The sequence below is a fragment of the Cryptomeria japonica genome, chromosome 3, assembly GCF_030272615.1.
Source record: "Cryptomeria japonica chromosome 3, Sugi_1.0, whole genome shotgun sequence".
In the NCBI taxonomy this organism is placed as follows: domain Eukaryota; kingdom Viridiplantae; phylum Streptophyta; class Pinopsida; order Cupressales; family Cupressaceae; genus Cryptomeria; species Cryptomeria japonica.
In genome coordinates, this window is record NC_081407.1 from 284436466 (window position 1) to 284450254 (window position 13789).

At 39.1% G+C, this 13789-nt stretch overlaps 1 non-coding gene across 1 annotated transcript; it reads right to left on the reverse strand.

Annotated features, from left to right (window-relative positions):
• Positions 1–411: 411 nt before the first annotated feature.
• On the reverse strand, positions 412–483 carry TRNAN-GUU (transfer RNA asparagine (anticodon GUU)). The gene has a single exon. It is a non-coding gene; the product is annotated as a tRNA-Asn (tRNA).
• Positions 484–13789: the final 13306 nt, after the last annotated feature.

The window sequence follows — 13789 nt, forward strand, 5'->3', positions numbered from 1 at the left end:
TGATTCAAACGCTGTACAGTCTGCATAAGGTAGAAAGATGAAAGGCCTACTTGATGGAAATCAATTCGAGAGAATTGATGAATGTATTTTAAGAAACCTGCTAGTAACAAATCACCTTAGCTCGCTCATAATTTTAAATAAATGAGCGAGCTAGCCCCGGGGTTTAGATTATTCCCAATCTACACAGAGATGTTGGTAACATTGCTGGGATAAAATTATCAATGAAATTAAAAAAAGTGAAAAAAAAAATGTGTTGGGGCAAATAGAGGGTTACTCCAATTCAGCTCTAGAAATTGGACAATTTTTTACTCTTTTTATGGTTCGATCTCTGTTATCGACAATATCTTATTCATAATTTGAAACAATAATTTGCTATTTGTTCATAAAAAAAAGTCCTTGAAGAAAAGAGCTCTCCTCAAATAGGATTTGAACCTACGACCAATCGGTTAACAGCCGACCACTCTACCACTGAGCTACTGAGGAATAATGAAGGTATGAAATTTCTATATATCTTTGAAATGAAACAACCTATAACAAGTGCATCAACGATTGAAAAATTCAATGCAAAGGTTTATTCAAAACACCTCCACCTTCTTATGCCTATTCTAGGCTTATATTATAAGCCTAATAGGTTATGATAGCAATCCCTCCTTTGTTTCTTCGGAGACGGCGGTCAATCACCACCACAATCTTATTCGCTGCCTCCCCTCCTCCATCCGAGATACATATTGATAGGTCGATACGGTGCTGCAGAGCTGCCAATGAGCTAAGTATATTGCAATTGCACTTTGTTGAAAGTCTAACAAAGACCTCTCTATCCCCGGCCTACTAGTTACCCTATAGCAACTACCCCTTTCTTTTTAAACCGTGAAACAGAGCGGATATAGTAGCACTCGAAACTGCAATTTGTAAATAGATGACCCTAATTTGAATAAGCAGGTGTCTTAATGAATTAGTAAGAGCCCTTGGTTCTTACCAGTATGCCTGGCACCAATGAGAAAGAGTTATAGAAGAAGGTCATACACAAATAACTATATATATAATATAATCTTGAACATATGAAAAATAGTATGTATACGCAGTCTAGGGACCTTTATAGTAAACCACAAATTTAGCTATTGGTATTCGCAGTTCTATTACTAGTTCGAGAGCAGTCATAGTAATTTGAGAATTTTATTCTATATATCTATTATAGATACTCATAGTCTCTCTATGTGGACTATTGTGGGCGAGGAGGGATTTCGCAGTGTGGAATGGGAAAAAAAGAATGCCGGGGTTGGGTTTATTTTTAAAAAGAAGTAAGCTTTTTTATTATTCTAGCATCGAGCTATTATTCCACAGGGCTTCCCCTGCAATATCGTCACCACAGTAAAGTTTAACCACCAAGTTCGAGATGGATTGGTGTGGTTCCCCTATGCCTGAGACACCAAAATTTCAAACCATAAATGAAGAAGGCGACAAGATATTGGTTAGTACTTGTTGAGTTCTCTGCTCGGCAGGGGCGCCTTTTTGGGGCCCTGCCAAGTAGAGAAGAGAACTCAGAATGATACGAATGGAGCTATGCAATAAAAACTTCTTGGATTTTTTTGGCTTATTGTTTGGAAAGAACATATTGATTAGGAGTCGGAAAGGCTCGATTCCCTTTATTGATCTTTTTTTATTCTTTATCACATCTACAGTAAAATGTTATATCAAAACATACTCTGTGTACTTGATCAAATCAATCAGGTCATGTCATGTAGTAACAAGGTTCAAATCTTCCAGTCTCTTAGGATGCCTCGGCTGCATGCATCACTGCACTTCCACTTGACACCTATCGTCTAATAAACGGCTCGTCTCACCATGACCTTATGAGAGCACTCATCTTGAGGTGGGCTTCTTACTTATAGGTGTTCAACAATTATCTGCTCCGCACTTGGCTACCCAGCGTCTATCGAGGGCACGATAACTGGTACACCAGAGGTGCGTCCTTCCCGGTCCTCTCGTACTAAGGAAAAGTCCTCTCAATGCTCTAACGCCTGCACCAGATATGGACCGAACTGTCTCACGACGTTCTGAACCCAGCTCACGTACCGCTTTAATGGGTGAACAACCCAACCCTTGGAACATACTACCGCCCCAGGTGGCGAAGAGCCAACATCGAGGTGCCAAACCTTCCCGTCGATGTGAACTCTTGGGGAAGATCAACCTTTTATCCCTAGAGTAACTTTTATCCGTTGAGCGACGACCCTTCCACTTGGCACCATCGGATCACTAAGGCCGACTTTCATCCCTGCTCGACAGGTCGGTCTTGCAGTCAAGCTCCCTTCTGCCTTTGCACTGGAGGATCAATTTTCGGCTTGCCCAAGGAATCTTTTGCACACCTCCATTTCCTTTTGGGAGGCCTACGTCCCATAGAAACTGTCTACCTAAGACTGTCCCTTGGACAGTGGGTTCAGTCGCAAGGTTAGACTTCTGGCTCTTCTAGAGTGGTATCTCACTGATGGCTCATGCCCCCCCGAAAGAGGGCCTTCTTCGCCTTCCACCTAAGCTGTGCAACAAGAGCCCAAAGTCAATCCCAGGGAATAGTAAAGCTTCATAGGGTCTTTTTGTCCAGGTGCAGGTAGTCCGCATCTTCACAGACATGTCTATTTCACCGTGTCTCTCTCCGAGACAGTGCCCAGATCGTTACGCCTTTCGTGCAGGTCAGAACTTACCCGACAAGGAATTTTGCTACCGTAGGACCGTAATAGTTACGACTGCCATTCACTAGGGCTTCGGTCGCTGGCTTCCCTGTCATCAGGTCACCAACTTCCTTAACCTTCTAGCACTGGGCAGGCGTCAGCCCCCATACATCGTCTTACAACTTTGCGGAGACCTATGTTTTTGGTAAACAGTCGCTCGGGCCTGGTCACTGCGACCTCCTTTGTACAAGGAGGCACCCCTTCTCCCGAAGTTACAGAGCTATTTTGCCAAGTTCCTTAGAGAGAGTTATCTTGCACCCCTAGGTATTCTCTACCTACCTACCTGTGTCAGTTTCAGGTATAGGTACCCATTTGTTGAAGGTCGTTCGAGTTTTTCCTGGGAGTATGACGTGGGTTACCCAGCGTGGAAACACGCTGGAATTCATTGGACATCGGCTTGAGGTATTTTCTCTACCCCGTTCTGACCCCGCTTTTTCGGGGTCACCTTCTGACCTTGAACCGCAAACCAGAAAGACGACTAACTTAGCCTACTCCATCCCTCGGGACCAACAAAGGCGTAAATACAAAAACTAATTTTTATCTTCTAAAAAAATAATAAAAAATAGAATAAAAGGCTAACTTAAAACAATCTTTATCTATAAAAACAATTTTAGAAGCTAAATGATATAATTTAAACTGTAGCCAATCAGGAATCCCAAAATAGAGTCCACAATTTTTGCCTAGCGGCACGAGAATCCCCCCGATCCTCTAAACCGTCAACCAAGACTTGGCAAAATTTTGTTTTTTTGCCTCCGATTTGGTTCATATTTGTCTAAATAATGTATAGTTTCTTCTAGCTTAGTTGTAATTTTAGAACAAACGGTTCTTACCCATTTCTTTTTTGAAAGATAATTTTTCAATTTCGTTAGAAATTTTCTAAGATTTTTTCTTATCATTTCATTTTTTAGAAGAGAATCTCTACTTTCCGTTAGAAATTTTCTAAGTTTATCCCTAAAAGAACTTATCAATTTTGGAAGAGAATCTCTACTTTCTGTTAGAAATTTTCTAAGTTTATGCCTAAAAGAACTTATCAATTTTATCATTTTTGTAAGAAGTTCAATGCACGGGGAGCGACCGGAAGGAAAAGACGCACTTATGCTACAAAAATTATTCTTTTTTTGTAGCTCTGCCTAATTTAGAGGTTCATTTTGTCCAAAAACCGGTGAACGCTTCGTACCCAATAAACTTTTGGTCCGATTTGCCAAATCTTGAAGAATCTCTCTTATTGAAACAAAACTTTGTTTTATAAAATAAAAACTATTTTGCATATGCTCCCAATGATCTATTTTGGGATACATGCGTACCCTCAACATAACAGATCGACTACCATTACTAGTATTCCACCAGAATCGATTCATGCAAATTAGATCCTCTACTCGATAACGAGGCCAAAGAAAACGTCTGATTTTTGCTCTTGTATCTATGCAAAGAGGTTCATCTTTTTCGATGAGACCTTCGTCATTTAGTATCGCTTTACTATTTAATCCTATACTTTGATCTATAGGGGTTTCTAGATTCAAAAGATTCAAAATTTGAAATTGTCTACGACGTCTTGGAAGGAGAATATCTTCGAAAATAAAAGAACATGAAATTTTTTCATTGACATCCTCAATAGTTTTTCTTTTTCTTCGTCATTGAGATCTATCAAAAAGTTGAGATCTATCAAAAAGATTTACATTTATTCTCTTCTTCTTTAGTTTTAAGAAGAGACTTGCGATTTTGTATATCAAAAATCGGTCATTAAAGTAACCCGGTACAAGTGGCATAGATCTTCGCCTTTCATCGGCAAAAATTCTCAAAAAATCATTCTTGTTATCCTAGAAGCAACTCTTGAGATACAAAATAGTTTCCAATAAATCCAAGTCGAGCTCTCCGTTTTCCAAATAGGGCGTAGTTAGTTGGGCTACAGTGGCTTCATTACCTAATTTCTTTTTATCTAGAAAACGGGATGCATTTTTGCCCTTGGAAAGCCAAGGAGCAAGTGGCAGTTTTTCGAGCTTGTATTTGGTTTTCCAAACACGAATATTTTTCACCATTTCTCGATACGACAATTTATCCATTTTTTTCTTTAGTCTTTGGGGGTTTTCTTCTTTTCCCCCTTCCTTTTCAAAGCGTTTTTGACCCCTTGGATGTTTGATTTCTGGTTTATTTGCTCCTTTAGGTCCATTTTTGGTTTCTGATGTGATGCCTACCTTTTTATTTTTATTATCAAATCCAGAATCCAATTTTATTTTCAACTCATCCCATCCCTTCTTATCATCTTGAGAATGTTTCTTCGCATCGCGTTTGAATTTTTTTTTTTGATTTCTATTCGCAGTTTCTCTTTCTCTGTATTAATTTTTTCATTATTTCTTTTATGATGATAAATATTTCTAAAGTCTTGAACTATAAATTCATTTATTTTCTTTGCAAGTTTAGAATCTTGACGATGTTTTTTTCGGAGTTCCTTTTTTTCTTTTTTTTCTTTCTCTTGTCTATGTTTTTCAGCTTGTCAAGCAGCCTGTCTTTGAAGCTGTCTAGCTTTTATGGCTTTTTTGTTCTCTTGGAACATTTTCTTTAGTTCTTGCATTCTCTCTAAGCGTTTCTGCTCATCTTCTAGCTTGAACGCCCTTTTCAGGTTCTTCACTTCTTCTGGAGTAGTCGCCAATTCTAATTTTTGGAATCTCTGCTCTTTCATCTTTTGTCTTTCTTGTTTTCGTTGTCTTCTTTCCTCTTTTATTTTTTGAAGCTCTGCGAGTTTATTCCTTTTTTCATCCTCTCTCTTCCTAAGAATTTCTATTACATAAGCATCGACATCGAAATCTTGCGCTATTTGAATTTCCCTGAATTCCCATATGTGTTTGATGTGTTTTCGGATTATATCCGGAGGAAAAAGGTCATCAAGGTTTGAGGCATTTTTCGCTTTTTTTCTTATATCTGGTAACAACCAAAAATGGAATTTGTAATACAAATTCTTCCTAGCTGTCGAAGAATCAGAATTGTTCTTTTTCGAAGAATCGAATTTCTTCTTTTTCGAAGAATCAAAATTCTTTTTCCTCTTCTTCTTGGAGTACCCAGGATTCTTCCTCTGTTGAAAATTGGTAATAGCTTGATAATCTGGTTCTAGTATGTATTGAATCATGGGTCCGTGATTATCTTCTTTCGAATGATCCAGATAACTATAAGCGAAAAGATGATATCTGTGAAGCTTGATGTGGTTTTTTAACCGCCTCAAAAAACACACGAATTGTTTTTCTCCCAAAAAGGATGCAAAGTCATTCCACCTGAATCGGCTACTAATAATTTTTTTGTTTTTCTGCGGCATTATTCTGTAGCTAGTACACCATTTCAACCACTGCTTCCAGTCCTTAGCAGTCAACTCTCGAGGATCGTTACAATTCAATAGTCCTTGCGAATTGCGAATCCAAAAAGTCCTTGACATTTTGTTTGATGAAAGGAGACGATGCTCTGGATTTTAATAAATCCTTTGCATAGGAGCCTTTCATGCGTATTACCTATTGCCATATCTTGTGAAATACATATGCTTGAGATATTTTTGGGGTTTCCTTCTTTTTGATAGAAGGGTTTATATTTCTATTTGGAGTGAATCTTTTTTGAATTGCCTCAATATTTGTACTCAATTGGATGTAAAATTCTAAATTGGACTCGATCAGAGTCAAAATACTTATTTTGAGATCGATAAGCGTTAATTTTGCCCTTAAATGAAAAACTTTCATAAAGTAAGGCATTTTCTTCCTAATGAATCGAATGCTCTTGTTTTGGAAAATAGAACTAAAAATTTTGATTCGAATTAACCCTTTTTTCAATCTGGATTTTATGTCAGGAGAAGGTTGATTCATTCGATTTTCGAAGTCAGCTCACAATTTATTATGAATATCTCGATTCAACAAATATTCTTCATTCATCTGCTTGATTCGCTCATGAATCGTAATTGTCCAATTGTCTAGATCTGCGAGATCCAAATCTTGGATCGGCATTGAAAATGGTTCTAATGGATCTTCCATTATTTCCAAAGAGAATTTAATATTCGATGTAGGGGTGGTCCTAATCATTACAAGAGGCTCGTCATTCGTTTGAATATTTTCTGTCCCAGTATCTGGCCGAATGTTGATCTTTATCTTTACTCTTTCTGAGCAAAGGAGTTCTATCCATTGGAGGATAGGTTTGATCCATTCGATAATAGGATGGATCCTTTCGATAATAGCTTTTGCCATATATATATATATATATATATATCTCAAACAATGGTCAAAATATACAAGGGATGTTATGTCTGTCAGCATACAACAATGATCAAAATACAACAAAGACAGGTCTCTCAGGTATGACTATCTCCTGAGGCTGACGGTCTCGCAGCAGATGTCCCAGCTCCCAGATCTCCAGGTGGATCACGTCGAGAAGGCCTTGTAACACCTCTTCTCTCTGTCCCTGACTGACTTTGAGCTAATTGACTAGTAGTAAAACTAGGAGCCCTTCGGTTCTCTAGGGACTAGATCCTCATATAGCTGCCTATAGTACTCAACTGCCATGGTCGTGTACCGTATCTCCCTTGGAGTGTCTCTCATAGGGGCACTGGTCGTCACTCTTTGCAGTCTCTCTACAAGCTCCTCTTCTTGATCTAGGAGCTCTATCGCCGTATCTTGCTCTACGGTAAATTGCGTAATCTAACGTTGCTGAGCTAGCACCTGTGCCTACAACTCCTGCACTGTAACATGAAATGCTTGAATTTGTGAATCCTGTCAATGCGATGGTACCCTGATCTGCACTCGTACTTGGGTGGTAACACTACCTATCCTTTTTGTAGGCCCCAGTGGAGGTAAAACATCTAATCTCCTCCGTTGGGTCGGTTGCCTAAACTCCTCTATGCCACCCAGATCTGCTAGGACCTCACTTGCTCTGCCAACCTTGCCAGCTCCAAGAACCAAACCTCCCCTACCTCCATCACCACCTGGTCGTTTGACTAATCCAATTCTCCCCCCATCTCCTCCATCTCCCCTCCCCTCTCCCCCTCTATCTCCTCTCCTCCCCCCATCTCCTCTCCTTCCCCCATCCCCTCCTCTATCTCCTTGTCTCCCTCTACCACCTCCCCTCCCATCTCCCTCATCATCTCCTCCATCCTCTCCATATCCCTCCTCCATCTCCTCTCCCTCCTCTCTCCATCTCACTAGCCTCTCTGGCTGCTCATCCTCATCATCGTCAAAGGCAGAAATCATCTTTTTCAGATCCGTGCCACAACATGGGCTAGGAAGAATGCTGCAAACTCCTCCTTCATCCCAACATCCACCACTCCAAACCCGTAATCCCATATCTGTCCAGCCAAATGCATGTGCTCCTCCACAACCACTGCACTATCAACAGTTGGACCCCACTCTGGCACATCTTGTCTCCGACGAGCATATAAGCATGCTCCTTGTGGTATACCCTGCTGTCGACCATACTGCCGTTGAACTCAACTATGCAAGAACCTCTTAATGATAAAAGGTGTCCACCCAATCAGGTATCTCGACATGTAAACATAAGGCATCTCTAGCTCGTCCTCGGCCCATACCTCGCAGTCCATATATGGTCTCTAGATGACCGTATCAATATCATCCAACACCCTCCCCAATGCTCTAGTTTTCCCAACTTACACTGGATAACTATACCTGTATACCCATATGCATAGGCTCGACCAATCGGCCTATCCCTATCTACAAGTGGCCTCACTGCAGGAATGTGCTCCCAAGCACACACCTATAATAATGTAACCCCGACTGATAAGCTCGTGTATCCTAGATACACTACCTGGTGCAGCTCCCTGTATAGGTGTGCTAACATACAGGATCCCCAAGAAAACCTGCATCCCTGTGTCACCATGTCCTCCAACACCAATCCCCAACCCACTGCCAGTCCCTTCGACCTACGGTCGGGACACAAGAATCCACCTACAAAACCTACCAGTACAGAGGGTAGTGGAGCATAATCAAAATCTATAAACTCCTGCCAAGGGATCTCATATCTGCAAATCTTATCATCATGAAATATCCGACGAAGAGCCTCTTTCCCATCCTCTTCTATCTACTCATATGGCAATAGTGCCCCAATCACTAGAATCAGTAGAATCTAATAACAATCCTCTGGAGTGATTGTTATCTCACCAGTAGCCAAATGAAAGGTGTTCGTGTCACTGTGCCACCTCTCTGCCAAAGCTATCAGCAAACCCTGGTTAATGATATACCGAGGCATGTCCAACAAAGAGGATAAACCACACCTCTCAATAATATCTCTATCCACCTGTGTCAAACATAGAATCAAGAACCATGGTCTTGGAAATCACTCTCACGATTGGAGTACGCCAAGCTGTGCCTGCAAAGCAACAAATGTACAATATCAGTTCCCATATCCATCCGATATATCCCATATCGAAATTAAAAACAACTTGAAACAACGAAATATCAAATCAAGTTCCATATCGAAAATCAAATCCCATATCGAAATCAAGAACAACTTGAAACAATGAAATATCAAATCAAGTTCCATATTGAAAATGAAATCCCATATCGAAATCAGAAGCAACTTGAAACAACGAAATATCAAATCAAGTTGCATATCGAAAAATCAAATCCCATATCGAAATCAATAACAACTTGAACACTGAAATATCAAATCAAGTTCCATATCGACAATCAAGAACCACATCGAAAATAAAAAATCCATATCATAAGAACCATATCGAGAAATCAAACTCAAAAACCCATAACACAAGCAACTCGAAAATCATATCAGGAACCATATCGAAAATCATGAATCGGAACTCATATCGGACATCAAATTCAATTGCAAGGCAAAAATCAAAGATCCATATCGAAAGAACATTAGGATCCTCATCAAAAACACACTCAATCTGGCAATCCATATCAAAGCAGCAAAATCGGACATTAAGACAACAGGCACGACCTTGACACAACTCAACAAGCACCTATTCACTCCTAAATCATCTACCTCATCTTATTTTCCCCGCAATGCAATATTCCCACTTCTTTCCAACTATTTTTCCTACTCACATGCTAAGATAACCCTCCCACGTGCTATGCTGCCACCTATGCGCTAGCTAAACTCGGCTACGTGCTAAGACCTTTACTCCATGCACTAGGTTAACCCTATGTGCTACCCAAATATTCCCTCACGCTAACCTAAGAACCCTATGCACTAGGTTAACCCTACACGCTACCTTGTTCCCTGGATGCACCGACCTGTTAGCCCTATGCGCTAGAGCTCCCTATGCACTACCCTAAACCTATGATGTGCTGCAAGATGACTCCTAGACGCTACCCTAGCTAAACAACCCTATGCACTAAAGTTTGTATCGTATGCGCTAGGAAAGGAGTCCTACGCACTAAACCGCGAAAATTAAAAGCAAAAAAAAAAAAACGTGCCTAAAATTGACAAAACAAAAAGCAAATAGGGAAAAATTAAGATGACTTACAGGTGGACCATACACAGCGGGCCTCTGGTATCGGCAAACGCACTCAAAATAGTGAGAAGCATAGGGAACCAACATTTTTGTCACTCTCCACGTGTCACTCTCGCAAGAAGTCAAAATGTGCAAATAATCCAAATGAAATCACTTTTTACCTTTTATAGGGTAAAAGTCAACCATGGTTACTAGGTGGGGCATGCATTTTGCTCATTTTCTCACTTTTAACCCTATCAAATGTCATTTTCGGGAGATGAATCAAACAACTCTGCATTCAACACAGTCAAAATTTAAAAATGCAATCCATTAAAAAATGGTTATCAAATCAACAAATTTTTCAAAATACTTGATTCATCTCCCGAGGGGGCATCATCAACATCGTTCATCAAAACTGGGGCACGACAACATCATATCGACATCTCGACACATGACATCGACATATCTGACAATTTTCTTTGAATCAACATGTGCACACACATCACTTCAAAGAGGGGCAAAATGTAGACGTATAAAAATGACCACTTTCTTAAGTGAATATTTAATATTCATTTTACTCTCATTCCTCTATTTAATTAAATTAAATTTAGTTAAATTATCCACATTCATCTATTTGATTAAATAAGTTATTCAATTTATTTAATTAAATTCACCTGTCTTTTCTACCCCTTTAATTAAATAAATCACTTTATTTAATTAATTCCTCTTTCTCCCCTTTTAAATAAATTTACATTTAATTAAATTGTTCAGTGCAAATAAATAATCTAATTTATTTATTTAAATCCCCCACTTGTATTCATGCAAGTTGCATCTATTTTAGTTGAAATAAAGTAATTTATTTTAATTAAAACTACCCTCTATCCACTTGCATTCTCCTACATCTCCCACTCGCCTCTCTAAAACCCCTTCTAGATTCTTCTAATCACTTCTAATTTAGCCTAATCCATCTTCTAATTATTGTCACATCCCTAAACAAAGGGAAGTCACTTCTCAAACTTTCAAAGTCTTTGAAAACCATTAAAGGCTTTATGTCTTCAACTAGTTAACCTTGAAATTCTTCTAAACCATTAATGTTAACTCAACCCTCTTGCATGATTAGAGACTTTCTCTCTAACTCAACCCTCATCTAACCCAAGGGTCTCATCAAGCATTCATTTCTTTGACCATGGTTATTCCTTTAACCCTTGCACAAGAATTTATCCTTTGGGTAAAAGCTTTATCCAATGGATAACCTTAACCTAACCTTAACCCTTACCTCCTAAGGTAACCATGAGGTCTTCTCAAGCATTTAATGATTCTTACATCTCCTCTCAAGCAGTCTTATGTTGACTATTGTCACCATTTCATTGGTGAGAATTGTAAACATGGATTGATAACTTTCAATCTCGACCCTTGTCAAGATTATCCAATCTTGACCCTTCATTGCCCTATTTTTCCTATAAATAGAGACCTCATTTCTCCATTTTCATATCCAAGTCTTTAGTATCAAACGTATAGACATTTTTACCAAGTATCCAATCTAAATCATTTTAATCAAGCATTTAGCGTCTCTTTGATAATCTTCATAGTGTATATGGTGAAAATGGATAACAATAATAACGATATTGAAAGGCTATATGAATTCAACCACAAAACCTTAGCCTAACAACAACAAAGATCCACCATAACATATGAAGATTACCTAAGACAATGCAAATCAAATGAAATCACAAAGATTATACCATCACATGTCCAATAGGGTTTGGATCTCCATTCTTCCTATCTCCATTGATCTTGCTTGATAGATTTGCTCTCAGATTTTATGTGCACAAGAGCTCAACAAAGAACGGGATGTGGTTGCAAGTAGGATCGCCTATGTTCAAAAGCGTAGTGTAGTCAAGTGCATAAATTGATTAGCCAGGGTTTGATAATGAAGGAAGCATCTCCTTATATAGAAGACACTATGTGAAATGGAGGGATAAGATTGAGAGGTGTAAAAGGAGGTCGGCTATGATTAGAGGGTAGGTAAAAGAAATAATAAAATAATGAAAGGGGTAGGTAGTGTATGAATTAAGAGATGAATGACATGTGTCATGGGTAGAAAAGGTTAATGAATTAATTAAATAAATAAAGATTTATTTAATTAATAGAAGAAGTGGGATAATTAAATAAATAAGATATTTATTTAATTTAGGAAAAGGATAATTTAAATAAATAAATGTATTTATCTAAATGAGAAATAAGGCTAGAAGAGGATAAATGAATTAATTAAATAAATAAAGATTTATTTAATTAATAGAAGAACTAGGCTAAAGTAATTAAATAAATAAAAATATTTATTTAATTAGACATGACAATTTTAGGTGTCTACATTTTGCCCCTCTTTGAGACAATGCGGCTTGTCGTGTTGTTTCAAAGAAGATAAGATGAACTGATACAAAGTTGCCCCAAGATGGGAATGATATGCTCCCTCGAGAGATTGGATGAAAAAATGTCTGAAAAGATCGCAGACAATTTCTCGATAAAAAAGACAGGATAGAATGGACTGACCGGATAAAGTGACAGAGTCACGAGATAAAGAAGACTGACTTGGGAGATGAGGGCTAGGGCTAGGGTAGTCTATAAGATAGACCACGAGGGGAATACATCCTCATTATCATCCACACATCCACGAGATCAGAGTGCAGAGCGAAATAGAGCAGCATTAGTCAGCAGCGATGACATTGGTTCACAGATTCGATCGCGTTCGCCGATATCAGAGGCCAGCAGAGGCAGGAGAGCCGGTAAGTACCAAAAACCTCCTTGTACTTTGATGCGTTTATTGTTGTCATTAATGCATGCTAGATAGGTTAATAAATGCACTCTAGGATAGGGTCCAAAAAAATGTCAAAAACGTCTAGGCGTGTCTGTGTTGGTGCCAAGCGCGTCTATGCTGGATGGGCACGTCTATGTTTGTGCTAGGCGCGTCTATGTTGGAAAAGGCGTCTGTGCAGAATGCGGTCGCGTCTACACTATGCAGGCGCATCTATGCTAGGCAGACACGTTTGTGTCTTCCAGGCGCGTCTATGCAGAGTATAGGCACGTCTGTGTGTTTCAAGCGCGTCTGTGTAAAGCAGGCGCATTTATGCAGTCTATAAGCGCATTTATGTCATGAAGGCACATTTATGTTTTCAAGGTCAAATCGACAGTTCTGTGATGAACATACGTTGTCGATTGGATAAACTACTGAGAGGATACACTCAAGCAGGTCCTCTAGGGGAGACTAGAATAACAAATAGGGCTAAGATTGACAATTCTGTGATAGAACATACGTTGCCAATTAGGAAACTACTCAAGAGGATTCACTCAAGTAGAGGCCCTAGGATAGGATAGATCAAGGCACTTTGTGATGAACAGTGAGTACCAAGATATAGTACTTTGTGATGAACAGTGAGTACCAAAATATGAGCAGCACTTTGTGATGAATAGTGAGTGCAAATGTGAGCAGCACTTTGTGATGAACAGAGAGTGCCAAACACGTAGTACTTTGTGATGAACAGAGAGTACCACTAGGATAGAAGCAACACTTTGTGATGAACAGTGAGTGTTACTAGGATAGAGTACCATATGCACTTAGATAAAAAGTAGCATTTTG